This window comes from Lolium rigidum, chromosome 1 (assembly GCF_022539505.1).
Source record: "Lolium rigidum isolate FL_2022 chromosome 1, APGP_CSIRO_Lrig_0.1, whole genome shotgun sequence".
In the NCBI taxonomy this organism is placed as follows: Eukaryota; Viridiplantae; Streptophyta; class Magnoliopsida; order Poales; family Poaceae; genus Lolium; species Lolium rigidum.
Genome location: NC_061508.1, coordinates 91054325 through 91067966, shown reverse-complemented (window position 1 = coordinate 91067966; position 13642 = coordinate 91054325).

Below are 13642 nucleotides of genomic sequence, written 5' to 3'. Positions count from 1 at the left end.
TATGTCAAGGAAAAGCAACACATCATTGACATTATAAGGGATAGACTGAAGATAGCCCAGAGCCGGCAAAAGAGTTACGCAGACCAGAAGAGAAGAACATGGGAGCCACAAGTTGGAGACATGGTATACCTTAAGGTGAGCCCGATGAAAGGACTCCAGAGGTTTGGAGTAAAAGGAAAACTCAGTCCTAGATACATCGGACCTTTCAAGATACTGAGTCAGAATCGAGGTTTAGCCTTTGAATTGGATCTACCGGGAAGGCTAGCACAAGTTCACAATGTATTCCATGTGTCGCAACTCAGGAAATGCTTAAAGACCCCAGATGAGCCAATATCACATGCTGAGCTCGAGTTACAACCAGATTTGACTTACATCGAGAAGCCAGCCAAGATTCTCGAGGAGAGCTGGAAACAACTCAGAAATAAAGCTATCAAGTACTGCAAGATACAATGGAAGCATCATCCCGAGAGGGAAGCCACCCGGGAAAAGGAAGAAGACTCGAGGAAAACATACCCCGAACTCTTCGAGTATTACAACCACAACTTCGGGACGAAGTTTTCTTTAAGGGGGAAAGGTTGTAATGTCCCAGGTTTAGAGACGATCGAGGGGTAGATTTTAGAAAGGGATGTGCATTGCATAGTAAATTCTGGGGAAATTTCGCGCTTTTAAACAAAAACTGCATCGAAGGGGGACAAGTTTCTCTCTCGACACCTTACAGGGTTAGGGTTTCGAGAGTGCGACAAACTTGCTCTTATCTAACTAAATTAGGGTTTTGAGAAGAGAGGGGAGAGTTTGCATCATAACTTAAGTTGCATGATTGAATTCAAACTTAAGTTGAATTTGAATTTCAAATTCAAACATCAAATGAATATCTCATAAATTCAATTGTGAGGAAATTCATCAAATAAATTATAAATAATAAACAATATGAACAATTAAACTATAGTAAAGCTCAATAGAGAAAACTTTGAGCTTTATTGATTAACACACAAGATACATTGTCTTTACAATATTCATAATGGAAATAAAGGAATTTTACAACACATTACAAGAATTGGAGAAATTGTAAAATAAAAGAAAATAAAGAGAAAAGTACAAGGAAGGATTCTATCCTAAATACTACAAGATCATCTTTACTTGATCTTGGATTTGATGATCTCCATATCCATTTTGATCATCATCTTGATTCCCTGCACATAAAAAGCAAAGCAACAATTATGCCAAGTGGCATTGCCACTTGGCAGGTTAGAAATCAATTGAAAATAGGAAATGATCAGATAGGACCAAAGTGGCCGAGCTGATCCATGCCACAGCCAAGTTCCAGGTCCAGGTGCACAGCACATGCCTACACACACACACAGCCTGCTCACAGGGCTGTGTGCATGCAGCACACACACACAGTGAGTCACCAAAGTGACAAGCAGGAGTTGTCGACCAGGGATGCAAGGGAGCACCACATATAAACTTTTCACAGCCAAACCCTAGCTATTCCGTCGACAGAACTTCCCAGGGTAAGAACATCAAGAACAGATAGAACAGGAAGAACACCAAGCTTCCCAAACAACCAATCTATCCATAACAGTTCCACTAGAACTGTTGTAGAACAAGGCACAAGCGAGGAAATCAAGCACAGAGCTAACCGGGAGGAGCAGGGCAAGCTCACATCACAATCCCGAAGCCAAATCCTCTACACCAACACCCATTTCTAGGAGCTGGAGTGAGGTATAAACAGATCAACCTCGAGCAAAACCCTGGTTTGCTCATAAATAAGCATTTGCATATGTCACAGAAGCCAAAATGGGTAGAATACCCAGATTGTATCATCATCTGGCTACTAAGCCTTTTGGTGCAAGCAAGCTGGAGATCAGCCAGAAGGAAATCACCAAGGGAACATTGATATGTCAGCATGGTGACAATACCAGAGAAATCCAGCATGGATTAATCCCTAACTAGCCATTCCAAAATCATCTAGCACCTAAAGCCAAGCAAGCCATCAGATATTAGACAGATCCTGTCTATTTTTGTTGTCAACAGTAATGGTACTGGAAAACCAACATGGTTTCTTCCAGTGAGATATTTCCCAAATCACAGCAAGCCAACACAGGTAGGAGCAACCATTTCTAAGCAGACAGAGCCTGCTAGGGTCACAACTGACTACCTATCCACACAAGAAATGCACCAAAACATCACATCATTATCCAGGGGATTCGAGTATGAGCTAGGGTACCCAACCGGTGGTTGGCATCCCTCTAGCTACATCAAATTCATCCATATGATCATTACTGATAAACAGTTCATATCATTTATCCATCTAGTAAAGCAAGGAATTACAGATAAATGAAACAGTAAAGTAACTAAAGCACCAACATCTTGCCAGTGAACCAATGGCTCACTGCAAGCATCAGATGATGCTTGAGTAAGCATTAACACACACCAGCACAAGTATAAGTGTCACACGTGACACCAGGTGAAGTACCGTAAAGGCACGGACAACAAGCAAGGGATGATCATTTGATCATCGTGGCACGCTAAAGCATGCCAGGGCAGGCTAGAATCAACCACCAGATATCACACATGAATTATATGAATTAAACGACCCACGGATTATCAACAATTAGATCACGGACTAGCACATAAACCATTTTTATAATTGTATCCAGAAGCATATCATCAAGGAATTGATGTATATGGACAATAATTAAGCCAAGCCAAACCTATCGTGAGCCGTAACTCAATAATCATCACATAAATAACACCGCCTCTTGCTAAAGCAGCAAGAACCACTCTACGATAATGAACCAGGGGAGCTAGAGCCTGCTACAGCATAAGCAAGCAAGCAACAGCAATGGCTAGTGGTGTTCAGATGAACACCTAGCCAGATAATAACATATATAACCAAGGGTGAGCAGAGACATGAATCAAAGGAAGCACACGTCACAGCACCTGGGCTGGCAAAGCACAAGCCACAGAAGCGTAGCAGCAGCAGCACTTCGTCAAGGCAAGCATCTCCACAGGGAGAAGTCGGCCAGTGGCCGAGCTAGACGAAGAAGGGGAGAAGAGAAGAAGATAGAACAGGTAACAGAGGAGGAAAGAGGAGGAGAAAATTACAGGCGAAGCAGATGAGCACGACCGTGGCGGCACGGCGGTACACGCCGGGCGACGGCGGCGCCAGGCCAAGCCAAGCCTGGTCGCCACATCACCGCAACGCCGGCATCTCCACGGCATCACCACGGCGCCAGGGACGCCGATGAACGGCGGACCTTCACGGATCCGTGCGGCCGAGGCGCAGGCGCGTTGGAGGAGAGTCGAGGTGGACACGAGCGTCAAATCGACGCGGACCACCATGTCCGCCGTCGAGAGGCGGTCCAGATCCGCACCAGTTCGTCGCCGATAATGGCCGAAGGCGGCCGGAGCATGGCGGCGACGGCGGAGGCGATTTTGGTGTCGCGAGAGCCGAAAGGGGATTAGGGTTACGGGGAGGAGGACGACGAAGCGACTGGGTCGGTTGGACCGAGCCCACTGGGCTGGTCCAACCTAACCAGCTCGGCTGCCTGTCAGGTGGGCCCGAGGGGTATTTTGGACATTTCCAAAATACCCATTTAAATGAGAATTTCCAAGAATTTTATAAAATAAAATACAGCTCTAAAAAAATAAGTAAAAATATGAAAATTAATCAGCATAAAATTCTCTATCTAAATAAAATATCAAAGAGAATTTTTGAAGACAAAGAAGAATAAGTCTTAATTTGATGATTTAAATAATGATTTAAATCACACATATTATTTTCAATAATGAAAATAAGTCCATTAATGCATTTGGATTTTAAAAACACCTTGACAACATTTCAAGGTTGTATTTTACTTTAAATCAAGTATCCCCAAATTATTCTTAGTATTAACCTCTTACATGAAATAATAACGACATCGGAAGGGGGGAACAAACCCTAAAAATGGAATCATGCATAATTGCCTCTTTAACCATTGCCCTTATCGGACAATGATGCTATTTTTCAGAAACAGAGGACAAGGGTCAGTCCACACCTTCCAACTGCAAAACTTTGCAGTGTTCGAGCAAGTTCATCACTTGCTCATGTCATTTGAGTATTTCTATCAAATTACTTGCAAAGTATTATGGTTATCACTATTGCATAAAAATCAAAACCACTACTTTCATAACTATGAATATGACTATGTGGTGGGCAATGGAACCATGGATTGTGTTGATATGGTGGAGGTTCCATTGCACGGGTTTATATCCATCTAGGATTAAACAACAAATGTCGCCAGTGATTCTTGTGCCGTAATACCCGTGTTAACCATAAGATCCGGAGTGGGACGGAGTAGTCAAAAGTGTTTCCACCTCTCGTTCATCAACGGATGCGCTTACCGTAGCAGTTGTGTCTGGCGGAACAACCGGAGGGTGGGGATCCCATTCTAATTCCCCACGGTAAAGCATTGCTTGCCGTAGCAGTTGTGTCTTGCGGAACAACCGGAGGGTGGGGATCCCATTCTAATTCCCCACGGTAATGTGGTCTATGATGGGTTGCAGCTACCGGCGTAGGAGTGTATGGTAGAGCCCAGCACTGTCGTCGTGGTCGGGGTCCACCCTGAAATTACGGGAATAATGGGACCGGCGTGGACCCAGGGTCGGGGCATGCAACAACGGGTGGGTGTTCGAGGTAGCGGAGGAACATGATTGGCTAGACCTTATACCGGGCCTCACACCGAAGGAAGTGTGGACGGGAAAGCTGCCCGGTTGGCACCAAGGTTAAGATCTCTTATGGGTAAAGCAACACACCTCTGCAGAGTGTAAAGAACTATGACTCGTCACTCCCTCGTTCCGGGATGAGGAACTACGAACGCGGCCGGAAAGGAGCTCCATGAAGTTCTAGTAAACCGGTGAAGGCCGACGGACATAGCTCTTTGAAATAAAAGCAATCTCTTGAAGAAATGTTTACCAAAACTTGCATTGGTATTAGACTTTCCGGTCTAATACCGTAGCTAGTGCATTAAACACCTCTTATCTATAATGAACTTGTTGAGTACGCTCGTACTCATACCACTCTTAAATCCCATGCTTAGATTGTCTGAATCGTCTGGAGGAGGACTACGACAGCAATGAAGGAGCCGAGATCATCGGCTACGATGAACCAGATCTCTCAGGAGGTGTTGAAGGCGTAGACTGTCTCATAGTCTACGGATCCGGGGAGGCTTCCGGAGGAGATCAAGCCTTGAAACATCCAGTAGTAGTAGTAACCGAGCAGCCCGAACTCTTAGTATTTAGCTGCTCGAGGCAATAAATGTATAGTTTAATGAGACTCGTCTGTTGTAAGCTAAGTTGGGTTCACCTCGAACCCAGGAGTATCCTCTCGAGGACCCAAGAGGAGCTCCATGACAATATATGTTTGATGCTTGTAATAATAAGTGAATGAGTTATGGACCCTGCTATGTTCTGTTGTACTACTCTGAGGGATGTAATATTTGCGGAATGGTACTTCGTGAATGTTATATCAACGACTGGCATACTACAACATGCAGTGGTATGCAGGGTCACCACACTAACCCTAACCCTAGGGGTAGATCTGCGGGGTCCCGCCCTAGGGTTTCCCAAGATACAGATCACCGGAGCGTCAGAATTGTTGGAAAACTTGCATCTGCCCCTAACATATATGTACACGTGTGATGTAAGTTTTGGCTAACCTTGGATGTACCCGGCGTTGACGATTTCCGCATAATGGGCTACCACTTGGTAAAATCCAGGATCTGTATGTGGAAACCCCCGCCATGGCTCAAACGGAGCCTATTTTATGGTAAAGTATGCCCAAACTATGGTTTCCATGTACATATGTCCTAAACAAAGCAAAACAAATAAAAAAGTCCACTGGTAAACCCTCGCACGGAGAAAGCTATAGGGGTAGATCTGTGGGGTCCCCGCCCTAGGGTTTTCCAAGATACAAACCACCGGAGCGTCGGAATCGCTGGAAAACTTGTGTGTGTCCACATGGCATGCACAAAAGTGATTTGAGATGGTTTTATATCCAAGGATACCCCCAAGGTGTGTCCGGCTTCTCGGACAGGGGGTTCCTACACTTAGGCAGATTCTGGATGTATAGGGGGCATTCCCTCGGAGGTGAACTGGAGAGAAAAGTGATACATTTAAGAAATTAAGACCCACACACGATACAAAACACTTAAATAACTAGACCCACACACATACCAAAGCGCTTAAAGTACTAGACCCACACACGAACCGAAACACTTAAAGAACTACACCCACACACAGGAACCAAAACACTTAAAGAAACTACACCCACACAGGAACCAAAACACTTGAAGAATTAGACCCACACACAAACCAAAACATTTAAAGAAACTACACCCACACACGAACAAAGCACTTAACACTGGGTCGACGCATGACCCGCTAGACACACGGACTCGACACACACACATATTAATCAGAGAAGTCGAAATCTTCATCCTCGCTGGGGGTGTCCTCTGAAGCGATGGTTGTGAGGTTCCACGACCACCGTTCATCATTCTCCCCCCATGTCGACGCCTCTCCTTTGGCGTACTCTGCTTCAACCTTGGCCTACCTCTGCCGCTTTCCCGCCCTCCTCTCTCTCCTGTACGCCTGCTTGTCCTTCCAGAATGCGCGCATTGCCTCGACGTCTCCGGGATGGTCTCTACGCCACTGTGCCATGAACTGCTCGTCCGCCTCGGTGGTATCAATCCGCCGCTGGCCAGCCCTGTACCGCCGCGCTTCACCCTGTGAGCGAAGTAGCGGCTCGCAGAGAGACTCCGAGCTTCCGTCGGAGACCTGACCTCCGGAAGTTCATTTCGTGGCGCGGCCGGCCAAACCTCCAAGCCGCAATGTCGTATGCGCGGGCAGCAGCCTCCTTCGTGTAGAAGGTGCCGAGCCACACACGCGTTCCACCGGCGGTGATTTCAGCCGCGAAATGCCCCGCAGGCCGCAGACGAACGCCGATGAAGCCCGTGTTGCTACGGCGACGAGGAGCCATCTCAGCGGCAGCTCAGCTCAGAGGATTTTGTGGTGCTGTTGGATGAGAGAAGTGATGAGGGGAGAAATGTTGCTGGTGCTGTTAGTGGAGAAGACATGGCTATACATAGGCCGACGAGGGGCTGAAACGACGGGAAAACTTGGCGGGAGAGAATGGGCGGGAAAGGGTGGGCGGGAAAACTTGGCGGGAGAGAATGAGCGGGAAAGGGTGGGCGGGAAAACTTGGCGGGAAATCATGGCGGGAAAAAAGGGCGGGAGAGAAGCAGCGGGAAAGGGTGGACGGGAAAAAAGGGCGGGATTCCTACACTTAGGCAGATTCTACATGTATAGGGGGAACTCCTCGAGTTGAACCGGAGAGAAACTTGAGATCATATGGGATGATCCTTGTTTCCACATGTACCTATGACCTAACCAAGCTCAAATGGAGGCATATGCCCACCGGGGACCCCCGATGGGATGCAGTCAAAGGGGTAGACCACGCGGTCAACGAACTAGGGTTTCATCGAAATCGAGCATCGGATCTAGGGAATGGCCCCAAAACTTGTGTGTGTCCACATGGAATGCACAAAAGTGATTTGAGATGGTTTTATATCCAAGGCTACCCCCCCAGGTGTGTCCGTCTTCTCGGACAGGGGGTTCCTACACTTAGGCCGATTATGCATGTATAGGGGGGAACTCCCTCGGAGTTGAACCGGAGAGAAACTTGAGATCATATGGGATGATCCTTGTTTCCACATGTACCTATGACCTAACCAAGCTCAAATGGAGGCATATGCCCACCGGGGGAACCCCGATGGGATGCAGTCAAAGGGGTAGACCGCGCGGTCAACAGAACTAGGGTTTCGTCGGAAATCGAGCATCGGATCTAGGGAATGGCCCCAAAACTTGTGTGTGTCCACATGGAATGCACAAAAGTGATTTGAGATGGTTTTATATCCAAGGCTACCCCCCCCAGGTGTGTCCGTCTTCTCGGACAGGGGGTTCCTACACTTAGGCAGATTCTGGCATGTATAGGGGGGAACTCCCTCGGAGTTGAACCGGAGAGAAACTTGAGATCATATGGGATGATCCTTGTTTCCACATGTACCTATGACCTAACCAAGCTCAAATGGAGGCATATGCCCACCGGGGACCCCCGATGGGATGCAATCAAAGGGGTAGACCGCGCGGTCACCGTAACTAGGGTTTCGTCGGAAATCGAGCATCGGATCTAGGGAATGGCCCCAAAACTTGTGTGTGTCCACATGGAATGCACAAAAGTGATTTGAGATGGTTTTATATCCAAGGCTACCCCCCAGTGTGTGTCCGTCTTCTCGGACAGGGGGTTCCTACACTTAGGCAGATTCTGCATGTATAGGGGGGGACTCCCTCGGAGTTGAACCGGAGAGAAACTTGAGATCATATGGGATGATCATTGTTTCCACATGTACCTATGACCTAACCAAGCTCAAATGGAGGCATATTCCCACCGGGGGACCGCCGATGGGATGAAGTCAAAGGGGTAGACCGCGCGGTCAACAGAACTAGGGTTTCGTCGGAAATCGAGCATCGGATCTGGGGAATGGCCCCAAAACTTGTGTGTGTCCACATGGAATGCACAAAAGTGACTTGATATGGTTTTATATCCAAGGCTACCCCCCCAGGTGTGTCCGTCTTCTCGGACAGGGGGTTCCTACACTTAGGCAGATTCTGCATGTATAGGGGGGAACTCCCTCGGAGTTGAACCGGAGAGAAACTTGAGATCATATGGGATGATCCTTGTTTCCACATGTACCTATGACCTAACCAAGCTCAAATGGAGGCATATGCCCACCGGGGGACCCCCGATGGGATGCAGTCAAAGGGGTAAACCGCGCGATCAACAGAACTAGGGTTTCGTCGGAAATCGAGCACCGGATCTAGGGAATGGCCCCAAAACTTGTGTGTGTCCACATGGAATGCACAAAAGTGATTTGAGATGGTTTTATATCCAAGGCTACCCCCCAGGTGTGTCCGTCTTCTCGGACAGGGGGTTCCTACACTTAGGCAGATTCTGCATGTATAGGGGGGAACTCCCTCGGAGTTGAACCGGAGAGAAACTTGAGATCATATGGGATGATCCTTGTTTCCACATGTACCTATGACCTAACCAAGCTCAAATGGAGGCATATGCCCACCGGGGACCCCGATGGGATGCAGATCAAAGGGGTAGACCGCGCGGTCAACAGAACTAGGGTTTCATCGGAAATCGAGCATCGGATCTAGGGAATGGCCCCAAAACTTGTGTGTGTCCACATGGAATGCACAAAAGTTATTTGAGATGGTTTTATATCCAAGGCTACCCCCCCCCCAGGTGTGTCCGTTGATACGTCTCCGACGTATCGATAATTTCTTATGTTCCATGCCACATTATTGATGATATCTACATGTATTATGCATACTTTATGTCGTATTTATGCATTTTCCGGCACTAACCTATTAATGAGATGCCGAAGAGCCAGTTGTTGTTTTCTTCTGTTTTTGGTTTCAGAAATCCTAGTAAGGAAATATTCTCGGAATTGGACGAAATCAACGCCCAGGGTCCTATTTTGCCACGAAGCTTCCAGAAGACCGAGGGAGAGTCGAAGTGGGGGCCACGAGGTGGCGACACACCAGGGCGGCGCGGCCCAAGCCCTGGCCGCGCCGGCCTGTTGTGTGGGCCCCTCACGTCGCCTCTTGACCAGCCCTTCCGCCTACATATAGCCTCCGTCGCGAAACCCCCAGTACCGAGAGCCACGATACGGAAAACCTTCCAGAGACGCCGCCGCCAATCCCATCTCGGGGATTCAGGAGATCGCCTCCGGCACCCTCGCCGGAGAGGGGAATCATCTCCCGAGGACTCTTCACCGCCATGGTCGCCTCCGGAGTGATGAGTGAGTAGTTCACCCCCGGACTATGGGTCCATAGCAGTAGCTAGATGGTCGTCTTCTCCTCATGTGCTTCATTGTTGGATCTTGTGAGCTGCCTAACATAATCAAGATCATCTATCTGTAATTCTATATGTTGTGTTTGTCGGGATCCGATGGATAGAGAATACTATGTTATGTTGATTATCAATCTATTACCTATGTGTTGTTTATGATCTTGCATGCTCTCCGTTATTAGTAGAGGCTCTGGCCAAGTTTTTACTCTTAACTCCAAGAGGGAGTATTTATGCTCGATAGTGGGTTCATGCCTCCATTAAATCTGGGACAAGTGATGTAAAGTTCTAAGGTTGTGGATGTGCTCGTTGCCACTAGGGATAAAACATTGATGCTATGTCCGAGGATGTAGTTATTGATTACATTACGCACCATACTTAATGCAATTGTTCGTTGTTTGCAACTTAATACCGGAAGGGGTTCGGATGATAACCTCGAAGGTGGACTTTTTAGGCATAGATGCATGCTGGATAGCGGTCTATGTACTTTGTCGTAATGCCCAATTAAATCTCACAATACTCATCATATCATGTATGTGCATGGTCATGCCCTCTCTATTTGTCAATTGCCCGACCGTAATTTGTTCACCCAACATGCTATTTATCTTATGGGAGAGACACCTCTAGTGAACCGTGGACCCCGGTCCATTCTTTTACATTGAATACAATCTACCGCAATACTTGTTCTACCGTTTTCTCTGCAAACAATCATCATCCACACTATACATCTAATCCTTTATTACATGCAAGCTCGGTGAGATTGACAACCTCACCGTTTCGTTGGGGCAAAGTACTTTGGTTGTGTTCTGCGGTGTTCCACGTTGGCGCCGAATCCCCGGTGTTGCGCCGCACTACATCCCGCCGCCATCAACCTTCAACGTGCTTCTTGGCTCCTCCTGGTTCGATAAACCTTGGTTTCTTTCTGAGGGAAAACTTGCTGCTGTACGCATCACACCTTCCTCTTGGGGTTCCCAACGGACGTGTGCTTACACGCCATCATCCGTCTTCTCGGACAGGGGGTTCCTACACTTAGGCAGATTCTGCATGTATAGGGGGGAACTCCCTCGGAGTTGAACCGGAGAGAAACTTGAGATCATATGGGATGATCCTTGTTTCCACATGTACCTATGACCTAACCAAGCTCAAATGGAGGCATATGCCCACCGGGGACCCCCGATGGGATGCGAGTCAAAGGGTAGACCGCGCGGTCAACGTAACTAGGGTTTCGTCGGAAATCGAGCATCAGATCTAGGGAATGGCCCCAAAACTTGTGTGTGTCCACATGGAATGCACAAAAGTGATTTGAGATGGTTTTATATCCAAGGCTACCCCCCGTGTGTGTCCGTCTTCCGGACGGGGGTTCCTACACTTAGTGCATTCCCGCATGTATAGGGGGAACTCCCTGGAGTTGAACCAGAGAGAAACTTGAGATCATATGGGATGATCCTTGTTTCCACATGTACCTATGACCTAACCAAGCTCAAATGGAGGCATATGCCCACCGGGGATCCCCGATGGGATGCGATCAAAGGGGTAGACCGCGCGGTCAACGTAACTAGGGTTTCGTCGGAAATCGAGCATCGGATCTAGGGAATGGCCCCAAAACTTGTGTGTCCACATGGAATGCACAAAAGTGATTTGAGATGGTTTTATATCCAAGGCTACCCCTCAGGTGTGTCCGTCTTCTCGGACAGGGGTTCCTACACTTAGGCGGATTCCCGCATGTATAGGGGAACTCCCTGAGTTGAACCGGAGAGAAACTTGAGATCATATGGGATGATCCTTGTTTCCACATGTACCTATGACCTAAACAAGCTCAAATGGAGGCATATGCCCACCGGGGGACCCCGATGGGATGCGATCAAAGGGGTAGACCGCGCGGTCAACGTAACTAGGGTTTCGTCGGAAATCGAGCATCGGATCTAGGGAATGGCCCCAAAACTTGTGTGTGTCCACATGGAATGCACAAAAGTGATTTGAGATGGTTTTATATCCAAGGCTACCCCCCAGGTGTGTCCGTCTTCTCGGACGAGGGGTTCCTACACTTAGGCAGATTCTGCATGTATAGGGGGGAACTCCCTCGGAGTTGAACCGGAGAGAAACTTGAGATCATATGGGATGATCCTTGTTTCCACATGTACCTATTGTTGGAGATATGCCCAAGAGGCAATAATAAAATGGTTATTATAATATATCTTTGTGTTTATGATAAATGTTTACATACCATGCTATAATTGTATTAACCGAAACATTGATACATGTGTGTTATGTGAACAACAAGGAGTCCCTAGTAAGCCTCTTGTATAACTAGCTTGTTGATTAATAGATGATCATGGTTTCATGATCATGAACATTGGATGTTATTAATAACAAGGTTATGTCATTATATGAATGATATAATGGACACACCCAATTAAGCGTAGCATAAGATCACGTCATTAAGTTATTTGCTATAAGCTTTCGATACATAGTTACCTAGTCCTTATGACCATGAGATCATGTAAATCACTTATACCGGAAAGGTACTTTGATTACATCAAACGCCACTGCGTAAATGGGTGGTTATAAAGGTGGGATTAAGTATCCGGAAAGTATGAGTTGAGGCATATGGATCAACAAAGGGATTTGTCCATCCCGATGACGGATAGATATACTCCGGGCCCTCTCGGTGGAATGTCGTCTAATGTCTTGCAAGCATATGAATAAGTTCATAAGAGACCACATACCACGGTACGAGTAAAGAGTACTTGTCGTGTAGACGAGGTTGAACAAGGTATAGAGTGATACCGATGATCAAACCCTGGACAAGTAAAATATCGCGTGACAAAGGGAATTGGTATCGTATGTGAATGGTTCATTCGATCACTAAAGTCATCATTGAATATGTGGGAGCCATTATGGATCTCCGGATCCCGCTATTGGTTATTGGTCGGAGTGAGTACTCAACCATGTCCGCATAGTTCACGAACCGTAGGGTGACACACTTAAAGTTGGATGTTGAAATGGTAGAACTTGAATATGGAATGGAGTTCGAATATTTGTTCGGAGTCCCGGATGAGATCCCAGACATCACGAGGAGTTCCGGAATGGTCCGGAGAATAAGATTCATATATAGGAAGTCATTTTATAAGATTTAAAATGATCCGGGTATGGAAGGTTCTAGAAGGTTCTAGAAAAGTCCGGAAGAAACCACTAAGGAAGGAGGAGTCCCGAGGGACTCCACCTCCCATGGCCGGCCAACCCTAAGGGGGAGGAGTCCCAAGTGGACTCCCTAAGGGGGCCGCCACCCTCCCCACATGGAAGGGGGAATCCCACCCCAAGTGGGATGCCCACCTTGGGTAGGTTTCCCTATCACATGGAATGCTTTGGGTTCGGGTCTTATTCGAAGACTTGTAGACCAACTCTTGGGTGTTCCACCTATATAATGAGGGCCAAGGGGAGGGGGCCAGCCACCCCAAGACCACAAGGTGGCCGCACCCCCTAGTGGTCGGCGCCCCCCTCTCCCAAACCCTAGCGGCCCTCTCTCCTCCACCACATCCCGCACGCTTAGCGAAGCTCCGCCGGTTTCTCCACCACCACTGACACCACGCCGTCGTGCTGTCAGATTCAAGAGGAGCTACTACTTCCGCTGCCCGCTGGAACGGGGAGGTGGACGTCGTCTTCATCAACAACCGAACGTGTGAC